This window comes from Macrobrachium rosenbergii, chromosome 48 (genome assembly GCF_040412425.1).
Source record: "Macrobrachium rosenbergii isolate ZJJX-2024 chromosome 48, ASM4041242v1, whole genome shotgun sequence".
Taxonomy (NCBI): domain Eukaryota; kingdom Metazoa; phylum Arthropoda; class Malacostraca; order Decapoda; family Palaemonidae; genus Macrobrachium; species Macrobrachium rosenbergii.
The window spans coordinates 10,525,502-10,540,501 of record NC_089788.1 but is presented as its reverse complement, the minus strand read 5'-3'; the positions used below and the strand labels follow the sequence as shown (position 1 = coordinate 10,540,501).

At 35.6% G+C, this 15,000-nt stretch overlaps 1 protein-coding gene across 2 annotated transcripts in view; it reads left to right on the top strand.

The window, feature by feature from the left end:
* Positions 1-15,000, top strand: part of LOC136831252 (uncharacterized PE-PGRS family protein PE_PGRS54-like) — a 356,693-nt gene that overhangs the window by 228,717 nt on the left and 112,976 nt on the right. For both annotated transcript variants that reach the window (XM_067091315.1, XM_067091317.1), the window contains exon 3: positions 13,462-13,491. The gene's annotated coding sequence lies outside the window, so the exon portion shown is untranslated. The remainder of the gene's footprint in view (positions 1-13,461; positions 13,492-15,000) is intronic.

The following is a 15,000-nucleotide window of genomic DNA, read 5'->3' as shown; positions in this document are numbered from 1 at the left end:
TATATATATAAAGTGAATCTCAGAGGGATTATGTATATATATATATATAAAGTGAAGCTCAGAGGGATTTTATTATTTTTACTTTCGTCCAGTAAAATTTTGCATTTTTTTTTATTTATTATGTCATTCGGTTAGATTTTTCTTAGTCGTATAAGATACTGCAATGAATTATTTTAGCTATTCTGCTAAATATAAAGAAGAAACAAAACAAAAAAGTACAAAATATTTTGTCCTGATCTTCCATATTCACATGTACCGCATATTTAGGTAGTATATGGTTATATACGTAAGTCAGTAAGCACTCGGAAAGGCTTACACCTACATAGAAACTCAGCATACCTGACATTGTAATAGCTCTGCACACGGCAGGTGTTTAGTGCTAAACGCGATCCTTGAAAAAATTTTAATCGCTTGTTAAGGCTTCAGGCTTCGTCCTCGTAATTTCGTTATCACATTCATCTTTTGATGTTGCCTCTTATTGTGTTCCACGCCATTATTATCCATTTTTCCCCAGGAGCTCGGTTAGAAAGCATATGAAAAAAGAATGGTAAAGAATCCCACAATGGTGAAATTGTAAATATATATTAAAAACATAGAAAGCGAGAGCTTTCGAGAACCTACTCGATTCTCCTTGTCAGAAAGAAAAGTCGAGCAGTTTCCTGAAAGCCCTCGCCTAGTATGTATATATATATATATATATATATATATATATATATATATATATATATATATATATATATATATATATTTAAATATATACTGTATACAATTACGCCATTGTGGATTTCTTCGCCATTCCTGTGACTCATGCGATTATGAGATTTTTATAAAACAGGTAAAAAATGCGAAGAAGTTTCTTCGGCGCAATCGAGTTTTCTGTACAGCGTATAATCCTGTATGAAACTTTCAGACACAGCCCATGAGACTCTTAGCCACAGCTCATGAAACTCATCCACGGTCCGGTGGTGGCCTGTGTTGTTGGTACTTGTAGCGGTGCCATTAGTACGATTATGGCTAACTTTAACCTTAAATATAATAAGAACTAACGAGGCTAGGAGGGGTGCAATGCTATGCTTGGTGATTGGAGGGTGGATGATCAACATATCAATTTACAGCCCTCTAGCCTCAGTGGTTCTTAAGATCTGAGGGCGGACAAAAAAAGTGTGGACGAACAGACAAAGCCGTCACAATAGTTTTCTTTTACGGAAAACTTAAAGAGAATGTTAAGAATCCGCTTTAGCCTATGACATGTATATCAATTGAAAGTTCACTTCTTATAAACACAGTAACTTCTTGCCATTCTTTTGCAACGTTTAAAGGAAGAGAATTATGTTTTAACATTCAGTGGACGTGCAACAGGATCATTTAGGAATGAAATGAGGTCCGGTCTTCGTGAAGGATATCATCTGGTATTTCTGTGGACGTCTCGTATGTTTTTTCGGATGTGTGATATCTTTTTGGTTGGTTCTCGTGTGTTAGGGATATGTCGCTGAAATTTTTGCTTTGTTTTGTTTTGTTTATGGGACATGATATCTCTTGTCTTGATTTACGTATGTTTGGTGGTGGAGGAAATTTACAGATGGTTGTCCACTAATATGAATAAAAACTATAGAAGATATATAATTGATATGTTCAGTGTTCAAGAGTACTATTTTGATATATATATATATATATATATATATATATATATATATATATATATATATATATATATATATGTGTGTGTGTGTGTGTGTGTGTGTGTGTGTGTGTGTGTGTGTATGTGTAATGTGTATATATACTGTATATCAAAAGCGATCTGGACTAGTTACGGGCATTTAATGTTCTAACTAAACAGAAACTTTAAGACAAAGATTCAGTTTTAGTTTAAGAGCCTCTGTGGATTATAAGAATGTAAGACTTAAAAAGGATCTAGAAATATGAAAATGCTCCGTATGAACATCTGTCGAACCATAGCAGGTAATAACAGAGATTTTAACTTGGAGACTGATGTGGAATTTGAAATTTAATTTCAAGCAGAGAAATTCAGAGAAATATTGTGTTAGAGAAATTCGTAGATGCAAAGGAAAAAGGCGACAATAAAGGGGGTGTTTACATATATTAATCATAATCCTAAGGTTCGTAGTATTCTGGCAATACTTTTGCCTAACTGTCGATCAAGTTATCTGTTCTTGTTAAGATTATTATTAATGCTTTATTTACTTATTATTATTATTATTATTATTATTATTATTATTATTATTATTATTATTATTATTATATTGTTCGTGTCGTTGTTGCTACGTTGACATATGAGCTGAAAAAGCTGGTTTTATGACCTTTTGAACGGCACATCTGGTCAAGAGAGAAGTAGTTTTCAGCGAATTAATGAACCAGATTCATCATCTGGTCGAAGTGATGAACTAGATTTTGAGTGGATTTCTTATGGTCGTTTTTTCAGTGATTCTCTCTCTCTCTCTCTCTCTCTCTCTCTCTCTCTCTCTCTCTCTCTCTCTCTCTCTCTCTCTCTCTCTCTCTCTCTCTGTTGTTTAGTGTACTTTTAATGCAAGTGTAATTTGTCGTAATTGTAGAATAGTGGTTATTATGATATAATAAGAAAATGTGGTGGCATTGCTAGTATCAGTTATTTTAATCCGCAGTGATTAATTAGACATAATCATAATAAGAGTAATAGCAGTGTTTTATTATGTGCAGTAATAACAGGAATAATTGTAGAAGATGTAATGGTTAAATTGTTAATATTAGGAATAATAGTAGTAATAATGATAATTTATTTTTCCTCAGTTCATGGTGTATGAGCTAACAAATTACAATAGCCTTTGTGTTTTATTGTTGCATTTAATCATTTAGCTTATCTGAGCACTGTCATCACAAAAGAAATTCTGTGAGGGTAGCCATTAGACATTAGAGAGAGAGACAGAGAGAGAGAGAGAGAGAGAGAGAGAGAGAGAGAGAGAGAGAGAAAGTTTGCAAAATGTAACCAATTTAGGATCAACATTGCTAATTTCTCATATATTCGTGCTTTAAATGACCGGCATGCCGTGGCTTAGAGAGAGAGAGAGAGAGAGAGAGAGAGAGAGAGAGAGAGAGAGAGAGAGAGAGAGAGAGAGAGAGAGCGAGAGAGAGAGAGAGAGAGCGCGTTAGCTGCTACGTGGGTCCGATTGGGGTCAAGACTGTATAGGCTGTTCCATCCGAAGGAAAACAGGAAACAGACAGCGCAGGCATAAAAGGGTAATAAAACATATGCTTGCGAAAGGAAGGTTTGGAAGACCGTATGAAGAAGAAGAAGAAGAGAGAGAGAGAGAGAGAGAGAGAGAGAGAGAGAGAGAGAGAGAGAGAGAGAGAGAGAGAAACAAATAACGAAGCGTAGTAGGAAGGAAGTGCTAGAGAAGGAGAATGAGAGGAACGGAATATCGAAATTACAGAGAAGAATGAGAGGTAGAAAAAAAAAGCTCCATTGAAATACGAAGAAAATCTAGAGCAGCCTCCGAGAAGGGTATCAAGGTAATGTTGTGAAATGCTGTTTACTTAACAGAAGCGAAGGACCTTCTCAGAGGAAGGAGGTCTTGGAAAGGAGTCAGAGGAGAATGAGGAAACAACAGACGCGGTGATTTAGAGGAAATGAACTTATCAGCAGGAACTGACGACCAGAGATGCAGGTTTTCGATAATGATGAAATCTCTTTCGTCTCCCTGGAAGGAGATGGAAGGACAGACAGACAGACAGAGACCGGACTGAGGAGGAACGGGAGAGGTGACTTCCGAGACAGAGGTTGGATAGAAATTGAAAATTTCTTGATGTTAAATTAACTTCAGAATAAATTGACATATCGAGAGATAAGAGAATGTAAATTAAAACTCATGGAAATGTTATCTTGAAAGTGTGTTAAAGCACATTTTATAGTATTTTGTAGATATGAAACACAAGCCCTGACAGAAAGCTTGATAATATTATACAGGTTTCTGAATATGCGATTACTGATAAAAACAAATAGAGAGAGAGAGAGAGAGAGAGAGAGAGAGAGAGAGAGAGAGAGAGAGAGAGAGAGAGAGAGAGAGAGAGATAGGACACGAAACTTGATATTAAAATGCAGGTTTCTGAATATGCGGCAACATACAAAAACAAACAAACGGAGAGAGAGAGAGAGAGAGAGAGAGAGAGAGAGAGAGAGTTAGGAACGAAGCTTGATATTAAAATGCAGATTTCCGAATATACGACAACATACAAAAACAAACAAACTGAGAGAGAGAGAGAGAGAGAGAGAGAGATGTGTACTCTTATTAAAACAACGCAGGAAGAACACCCAGCGTACACCAAGAAGTGTGTTGACCCTGAAGTTTCGAGCAATATGGGCTGACCTCTGAGGTGGGTGGATGAGAAAAAAAAAGAAAAAAAAAATCTGGACCCGCCCAGTGCAAGGTTGCTGGAGGGCGTGGAGGGTATCTGCTACTGGTAAGGAGTCTAAGGACTCGGGTCCTAGGTGCTGGACTACACGGCGTGTCCCTCTTTGCATACCCGAAATGAGGATTGGGGTGGGTAGGTAGGGTGGGAGGTTTTCCCGTAGGGGGAGTGGTAGTGACCTCACGGGGTTCCAGGGGTCAGGTGCTTGGAGTTCATTTTTTTTCTCTCTCTCTCTCTTTCTATTTTTATTTCTCTTTCTCTTATCCTCTGCTTTATTGTTTTTTATCGTTGGTTTGTTCTCTATGACATGTTGTTGAATGTCTGTTTGCTTCGTGGTCATTTTAAATATTATAACGAAGATGTGATTCAGTACTCAACAGAAATTATGATAACTTTCATATTGTTGTCAATGTATATTATGACATATGCATACATATACATATATATATATGTGTGTGTGTGTGTGTATCCATGTATGTATGTACAGTACATGTTTCATTGCATAGAATAGTATTTTAAGAAGTGTAACCGAATTCGTTATTCTGGAAAATATTGAAAATTAACTTACAGCGGATTTTACATTCAATTTGTATTTCTTCTAATCAAAATCGTACACAAATATCTGTATGTCTCTTTATAGATTTATGTATTTATATATAAAGAACATCCAAATATCAATACACATTTTATTGTTTATGGATTTATGTGTTTATATGTATTTATGTATATTTATATAAAAAATCCCTATATCAATACATACATTCTATTATTTATGGATTTATGTATTTATATATAAAGAACATCTCTATATCAATACACATTCTGTTATTTATGTATTTATATGTATTTACGTATTTATATATAAAGAACATCCATATATCAATACACACATTCTATTATATATGGATTTATGTATTTATGTGTATTTATATATAAAGAACATTCCTATATCAATACACACATTCTATTATTTATGTATTTATATGTATTTACGTATTTATATATAAAGAACATCCATATATCAATACACACATTCTATTATATATGGATTTATGTATTTATATGTATTTATATATAAAGAACATTCCTATGTAAACACACATTTTATATAAACAAATACACAAACTCCCATAGACGCGCTCACAGCACTGCCAGCCAGAGGAATTATTCAGGATCCCCCAGAATAAATCTCGGCTGCATTTTCTCGAGTCTCCTCTTTTACGACACTTTAAATCATCGGCGGAAGCTCAAGTGACTCTTTCGGATGTCTCTCCTGTCGTCTCCTGCGGCAGGGGCAGGATCGTAACGCCATTGGAGGCAGGAGACCTCTCCCGTCACCCCTGTCGGATGGAGCCTCATTTGTTTGGGTCGCTGTTTCTCTCTCTGGCTTTCTTCGCCTTTCTCTCTCTCTCTCTCTCTCTCTCTCTCTCTCTCTCTCTCTCTCTCTCTCTGTGTCTACTTATCCTTCCTCTCTCTCTCTTTCTCTTTTTTTCTCTCTCTCTCTGTCGCTGTATTCTTTCTTTCTCTTTCTGTATCCTTTACTCCCTTTTTATCGCCATATTCCTCTCTCTCTCTCTCTCTCTCTCTCTCTCTCTCTCTGCGTATAATGTACGTGTTTTTTTTATAACCTCCTTTGCCTATGTTCGGTCACAGTTTTATCATGTGCTTCATATATCCTTTCTCTTTTTCCTTTCCTTTATTTCCGGCAGCTCTATCTTATGAGAAACAGTCTTCATTGCGGCAACGCTCATAACTTCCGGCATATCTCAAATACTGTAAGAAGTCTGCGCACTTTATCCTTATGGGAAAAAGGGACAATCATGGAACAATGCCACTTTCTCTCTCTCTCTCTCTCTCTCTCTCTCTCTCTCTCTCTCTCTCTCTCTCTCTCTCTCTCTCTCTTACACACACACTCATATATATATATATATATATATATATATATATATATATATATATATATATATATATATATATATGATTTATGAGCTTCCCATGCGCTTACGTCTTCTGGCCTTTCGTAGTGGACACCAGTACAAGTAGTGAACAGACCCAACGTCGTCAAACTTCATTGGAACACCATAGTAAAATGAAGTGTTATATCTGTTTAAGTGCTTTTCTAGATGGTTACCGTAATGCTGTTTCTTCTTCATTCTAGAAATTAGACCCTGTTATCATCCGTAGATCTTGGTATGTCCAGCGGCGGTTATTTGAAATTACAAATTCTGGCGATGACTGTAATGATGGCTTTAATGAGGGAGAAAATAAGGAGAATGAATATATTTGAATATATTGAAGCGTCGTGAAACTCCATAAGGAGCCTGTGAACCCTGACCTCTCTCTCTCTCTCTCTCTCTCTCTCTCTCTCTCTCTCTCTCTCTCTCTCTCTCTCTCTCTCTCTCTCTCTCTCTCTCATTGCTTTGTCCGAAACTGTAAAACTCAAAACCTTTTTACTTTGCTGGCGTAACTTACGGTCTCTTTGATGTTCTTCAGTGGTGAATAATTCTATTCCGAGAGGTTCTGGGAATACGTCACTCCTAAACGCACTCACACACACACACACTTACACACACACACACACACACATATATATATGTATATATATATATATATATATATATATATATATATATATATATATATATATATATATATATATATATATATATATATATATATATATATATATATATTGTGTATAAATATACATTTATATATATGAGTTTTTCAGTCGAGAAACATGCCAAGTGCCATTTTTAAAATATGATAAATTAAATTAAAAATACTTTGGCCCAGGATGGCGCTTGGCATGTTTCTCGACTGAAAGGCTCATATGTACATACATACATACATCTTTCCAGTTTTGTTAACCTTCCAGTTTTCACCAAGTTCGTGTTGGATGAAGTTGCTAGCCCTATGCAATACTCCACCAGCACATTCAACTCACTAAAGAGATTGCAGCAGTGAATTGCATTCACTGTTTAGGCCATCAAAGGCACTATTGTGCTTTACTTTGCTCAGGAACCGTACCTGTGGGCTGCGTGTAGGGCTAGCAACCTCACCCTCGAGCTTGATTCGTGCAAATATCATATTTATATATACATATATAAATATATATTATATATATAAATATGTTTGTATGTATATGTATATATATATATATATATATATATATATACACACACACACACACACACACACATATATATATATATATATATATATATATATATATATATATATATATATATATATATATATATATATATATATAGTGTAAGATACTTGCACAGAGGGTGAATATTTAATTTAGCAGTGGAATTATGGATATATCAACGACTGTTGTATTATTTTTTTCTCTCCAGCCACCCCCAATTAGTCTGAATGGCATAAGGTTGAAATATATATAAATATATAATATACTTATATATATTTATACTTTTTATCTGTATATTGTTTGGGGAGTATAATCCTCAAGTTCGTGTCCAGAATTCCAGAGGGGGGTTTGGAAATCTTGGCAGGAGGTCAGCCTGAAGAGGCGTCTCCCATCTCAATAAGAAACGAGAAATAAGGTGCTGCTGATTTTTGCAAAGAAACAAGAAGTAGGAAATTATAAGATGGAACTCGATGAACACAGATGTAGAAAGTGACGGGAATAATAATGAAAAAATCGAAAAGAGGGAAATTAGATGAAAAGACTTGATGGTCTTGGAATTAAGTAGGGTTAGAGACAGTAAAGCCAACAAGTAAAAAATGCGCCGAAGTTTCTTCGGTGCAATTGAGTTTTCTGAGCAGCGTATAATCAAGGCCACCGAAAGTAGATCTATCCGTGGTCTCGGTAAAATGCTGCATGAGCCGCGACCCATGAAACTTTAACCACGGCCAGGTGGTGGCCTATCCTGTATCGTTACCAGAAGCGCAATTGTGGCTAACTTCAACCTTAAATAAAATCAAAACTACTGAGGCTAGAGGGCTGCATTGTGGTATGTTTGATGATTAGAGGGTGGATGATCAACATATCAATTTGCAGCCCTCTAGCCTAATTAGTATTTAAGATCTGAGGGCGGACAGAATAAAGTACGGACAGACAGAGACGGCACAATAGTTTTCTTTTACAGAAAGCTAAAAAAAGGGAAAGGGAGATTAAAGGGAGAACCCAGACATGTAAAGAATTACAATTGGATGGAAAAGAATTAATCAAAAGCACAAGTCGAGGAAGGAAAAAGACGAACAGGGAACTAGAAAATGACAGAAGGAATGACACAAAAGAATAAGTAAATGGGGTCGCTATATAAATGAACTTGGCAAACAAGGAATTAAAAAACGGTTGAAAAATGAAACCAATAAAACACGAAGTTGGAGATTAAGGGAAGGGACGAGATAGACAAGAAACCAGAGAGGGGCTGAAAAAATAAAGAAACAGTAAGAAAGTGACTGCACCAATTTACCTGTTGAACAAGGGATTAGAAAGAGGTTGAAGGGATAGAACAAACAGGAAGAGGGAGATTAGAAGAAGGAATTTGGTGAACTAGAGATTAAAAATGTGTTGGAAGGATGAAGCCAAAACCAAACACGAGGATACAGTGATAAAGAGGGAGGCAGTTGAAGCCAACAGATAAATGAGAAGAGGAAGAGGAGTTAGAGAAAATAATTAGATGTAAAAGAGATTTAAAACATGCAAAAAATAAAGCAGGAAAGCCACTTAAAGGAAAAACAAGACTAACAATGACGAAAAGGAGATATGTAAGACGAGAATTAAGGAAGACCCGAAGCAAAGGAATAAAAACATATTTAAAAAAGAACAAAAGAACATCGGAGAGTCGAGCGAAGTGAGAGAGGGTGTTGTAGGGGGGAGTGGAAGAAAGATCAATAAAGTTTATACAAAAACGAACAAAGATGAGATAGAACAGAAGATATATTGTAATTAAGAATTGAAAAGTAATTATGCGAAAGAAAAAAAATATGTTAGCTTTAGAACAATGACCCTAATGGAGGCGTGAAAGATTTCCATTGTGTAGATTCAAGGAAAGACGAAAGAAAGAAGAGAGAGAAAAAGAGAAATATTGGTCCATTGATTTTCTCTTCTATTTGGGGTGGGAAGGGAAGACCTTGAGATAAAACAAAATTGCCTGAAGAGAAAAAAAGAAGGATAATAGAAGGAATGTACCCAAAGAACGTAAAAAAAATGAAGAGAGAGAGAGGGAGAGCTCACAAATATGAAAATATTGGTTTTCTGATAAGTGAAAGGGTACAAAGAATCCTTGGAATTTTATTTTTATATTAAAAATCCTATTTGTATTCTAAGCAGCAAGATGTTTAGTGAACGTAGCGAAAAGAACGTGTGGAGGTGAAATATTTTTTTTTAAAAAGAAGATGAGAGAGAGAGAGAGAGAGAGAGAGAGAGAGAGAGAGAGAGAGAGAGAGAGAGAGAGAGAGAGAGAGAGAGATCACAAAAAGACACATTTCATTTTCATAATAAAAATCCTATTAGTATTCTAAGCAGAAAGATGTTTAGTGAACATAACCAATGAACGCGAAGCGCCATGAAAGTTTTTAGAAATATGAGAGAGAGAGAGAGAGAATTCACCAACAAGAGAATAGTGGTAATTGGTTATATGAAAATGACGCTTGAGGATTCCTTAATATTTATACGTTAATGATTATAAATGTATATATATGATCCCTCTTATCAGCGTATACGCCCATTGGTACGTTGCTAAATATTCTTTTGTTTCCAATTAGTCTTACGTTGTCTTTAAAGCAGTTGATAGAATATATATACTTAAGATATTCGTTTACGTCTGTACTCAATGATTAGTTTACGCGTGGTCTGAAAATACTGCGTTTATTTTTCACGTATGAACTTGACGGTATGAAACCAGATTTGCGTATTTTTAAAAAACGCGTCAGCCTTTATCTGTGTAATCTAGCGCAAAAAAGAAATGGGAAAGAAAAAAATAAAAAGATACAGTGACGTGATGCAATGGCCGGGGTAATTGGTTTTGGTAATACAACCCGGCAGAGGTTGTCTGCACATACTCCACATTCTAGTGGGTTGCAGCGGCGTACCTGGTATTCCCCAAGTGGTATATATAACCCTCCCATAGTTTCTTGTTTAAGCAGTCATTTCGTTGTTTGTTTGTTGGTGGCACTCTGTTATTACCGTGTTTGTTTAGGTTTGTAAACATGGAGGACCCTTTTTTTTTATTATTATTGTCTATTCAGTCCTTTATGACGCATTATTGGGTGGAAAAGACCGTGAAAGCTTGGGAAGTAAATGCGTTTTTGCAAATATCATGATCAAGAGGAACTATTAGAAAGTTCATGGGAGCTTACAAAGGAACAATGTTTCCTCAAGCAAAGAAACGGATACAAAGTATTATTGCAAGACTTTAAAAGAGTATGAAAGATTGACTATATCAAGAGTATTAAAACCTTGGATGTATCTTGAGCGAACAACTGACAAAAACCTGCATAGAGCAGAACCGGAAAAGCCACAAATCTGCCAAGATCGTTAAAAATTTAATATATCTGAAATTAACAAGTATTAAATGAGCCGAAGTTTCTTCAGCGCATTCGAGTTTTCTGCACAGCGTATAATCAAGGCCACTGAAAATAGATCTCTCTTTCGGTAGTTAGGTTTAGCCAGCTTTGTGTTGGCACGGGCTCTTGCTCTTCAGCAGCCCGTAAAAAGTATCTTTCGGTGGTCTCGGTATAATGCTGTATGAGCCGCGGCCCATGAATCTTTAACCACGGTGGTGGCCTGTCCTATATCGTTGCCAGGGACACGATTATGGCTAACTTTAACCTTAGATAAAATAAAAACTACTGAGGCTAGAGGGCTGCAACTTGGTATGTTTGATGATTGGAGGGTGGATGATCAACATACCAATTTGCAGCCCTCTAGCCTCAGTAGTTTTCAAGATCCGAGGGCGGACGGACAGACAAAGCGGGCACAATAGTTTTATTTTACAGAAGACTAAAAACTGTAACACGAAACGCCATATGACAGTATCTGAATTCAGTAAACTATAGCATATTATAAAACCACGGGTATAATCTGGTTTATGTTTTTATCACAAATTTTTGTGTTAATGTTGTTTCATGATATCCATAGCAGTTTAGTATTATCTTGAATGAGGTTTATCGTAGGGTTTACTAGTAAAATAGGCAATTATTTGTTTAAAAATTCGTCCAGTGTGGGAGCACCAAGCAGTGACCATCATTATGCTGTTCTAATACACTGTTTAAAAATATTAAGTTCAACAAATATTGTTTTTAATTTTTGGAGTTTCTTAGTATCTTTTGAGATTCCCCTGATCACTGTATTGATACTCTCTCTCTCTCTCTCTCTCTCTCTCTCTCTCTCTCTCTCTCTCTCTCTCTCTCTCTCTAATGCATTCAACATTACATTTGTTAAAAATACTATTACTATTAATTTTTTATTTTAATAAACTGTTTTATTCACTACTGGGGTAGTCTCTTTAGGGATTCCTCTCTCTCTCTCTCTCTCTCTCTCTCTCTCTCTCTCTCTCTCTCTCTCTCTCTCTCTCTCTCTCTCTCTCTCTCTCTCTCTCTCTCTTCCGCCATTTATGTGTTCATGTATCCAAGGTGATGGTAATCTGTTTTGAGCACAGCCAGCCTGAGTTGTAAAAGCCTTACAGAGGTCATTAAGGCGTTGATAATCAACCAAGATACTATGCCAGAGGTATGCAGCAACTTGTTGCTTAATGGCAGCGTTATAGGTGCGCGCGCAGTTTCTCCCAGAGATTTCCCGGGCGATAAGGACGATAATGCCACCTAGCGGCGCGAACGAGAGATGCTACGAAATGCAAAACACGAGGTGCAGGAAATAGGTTTTCCCGCCAGAGGAAAAGACGAATAGTCACTTCCAACGATTTCCTTGCTCGAAAGAATTGAGAGAAAAAAAAAATCGTCTTTAATTGAGGGTCTTTGCCTGCTTTGTGGGAAGACAAATTCGTCCTTCTCCAGGGGACAAAGACGGTTTTTTTTTTTTTTTTTTACACTTTTTTTTTTTTTTACACATTCGCGGGGGTCTGTCTCTGTCTCTCTCTGTTTCTGTTGCTCCTCTGAGACTCCCATTGTTTCATAATCCTTGGCGAAAACAGATTATAATTGCTGGGTTTTATTTTGTTTTTATCTCCCTCTCTTGTCTTGCCTGTGAGTGTGGGCACGCGTGTTTTCTTTTATCAGAGTTGGAGAGGAGACATTGCAGTTGTAAGTATTACATCTTGGAATCCTTGCTTGCAGTCAGAGAGGCAGGAGGAGTGAAAGCTCTTGCTTTGTAAAAATTATGTTCTTATGCAATATTCTGTGCAACACGTAGGGAGAAGATGTTTCATCTTGGAGAGAGAGAGAGAGAGAGAGAGAGAGAGAGAGAGAGAGAGAGAGAGAGAGAGAGAGAGCGCTTACCAGCTGTATTAGAATTAATCTTGTTTCGGGGAATATGGAAATGATACGTATTGTTATCACGAACATGGCGTGGTTTCAGATTTGAAATAGAAGCAACAGACTGGCATTATAAAAAAAAAATGAATCACTGGTTCACCATTAGCCTGAATTCAAGCCTTTGTTAAGCATTTCGAATTAAGGAGATTTAAAAAAACATAAACAGCATATTGATGATAAAAATAAGATTTGCAAGGTGCTCCTGCTCTTCACTTATAAAGAATTAAGTAAATGCAACATGCGATTGTAAGACTGTCTCGGGCGCACCTCAATCACGATTATATTAAACCCTACTACCTAGGTTGTGTGTGTGTGTGTGTATATATATATATATATATATATATATATATATATATATATATATATATATATATATATATATATATATATATATATATATATATATATATATATACATATATATACATACATCCATACATACATATGTATATATGTGTTCTTGTGTACATATATGTAGAGAGACAGACAGAAAGAGGTTTATGTTAAATACGTGTTGATTTTTTTTTTTTTTCAGCTTCAAATGATATACCGTTTCAGGTTTTAATGTGCTCTTCTTTTTTTCTATTGCAGGTCCACTCACTTTGGTGAAGCCTTCTAATAGTAAGTAACAAATCAAGTTCTTACATAAACTAAACAATTGGGTACATGTAATTTTTGGCCGTAATCTCTCTTGTAATGGGTTTTCAGTATCAATTTCCTATGGCTCATTTTGCCCTGAGTCTTTTGGAAGTTCCTTAAGCTCTCTTTGTGATTCATTCCCTCTGAGAAGTAAGAATTAAAACTAGGATTCTTAGCAAAGGAAAGTTGTGATGAAACCGTTTTCAAATACCCGTGCATATCCGACTCGGAATTATAGTACTTAATTATTATTGTTGTTGTTGTTGTTGTTCAGTGTATAAGTATTTTTGCTTCATATTTTCGTCAACGCATTTCTTTGGGGATTTTGCTAAGAGTAGACCTTGTCACTGAACCTGTTATCAAACCAAAAGATGCATTTTTTTTTTATTTCTCTATATCCTCCTTATTGGGTGCTCATTTGTATTGGCCTATCCAAAAAAGAACACCTTCTCTATGATATAAATGTATATTTGTATCCTTTATATAATGGCTCATTTTATAGATTCAGCCCCACGGCATCCATCAGCTAAATCGAAATGAATCCTGTAATGTGCCCTCAGGCTGTCATCGTGTTTAAAACCCTGAGTGTATGACACTGAAAATTTTCAAGACTTATGCTGTATCACTTGAAATTCCCAAACTCTTCAACATATTTGGGTTCACTGTCTAGTTACCCGTAGGTGGTAGGTGTGGTTACAGACCAATTTGTTATGTAAACTGTTTTCTAGTTCCGCATCAAAATTCCTATTGCCGAGCGAGTTGGTAGTCTTCTTACTTAAGAGGACAAGTACTGAGACATACATAGTGTATCGCTGTTGGAAACCCAAAGACAGCTTCAAGTATATGTGATACAATTTAATAGGCACGGAAGCCACTGTACAATTGGGAGTAAGTAGATAACGTGTATATATATATATATATATATATATATATATATATATATATATATATATATATGTGTGTGTGTGTGTGTGTATATATATATATATATATATATATATATATATGTGTGTGTGTGTGTGTGTGTATATATATATATATATATATATATATATATATATATATATATATACACATATACATAAACTTGCTGAAAAGCGTTTAGAATATATATTACTGGATTTACTTGCAACTGATGAGCCTTCTTTGCAGGGTTATAAAAAAAGCCGGTACTTCAGATATTTTTTCTGCAGAGGAATTTCAGCCTTAATTTGATCGTTAAAGAATGCATGTAGGTAATACACACACACACATATATATATATATATATATATATATATATATATATATATATATATATATATATATATATATATATATATATACACACATATATCTATTATAATGTATATCTATTATAATGTGTGAGCATACGCAATACTAAAACTTGTGCATAAACCGTGACATATCCTGAATGAACAAGCATTCCAGAAGCTTAAAGTCCTGTGAATTAACGTCCCAGAGCCGTAACTGCACCAGCGAGGAAATCAA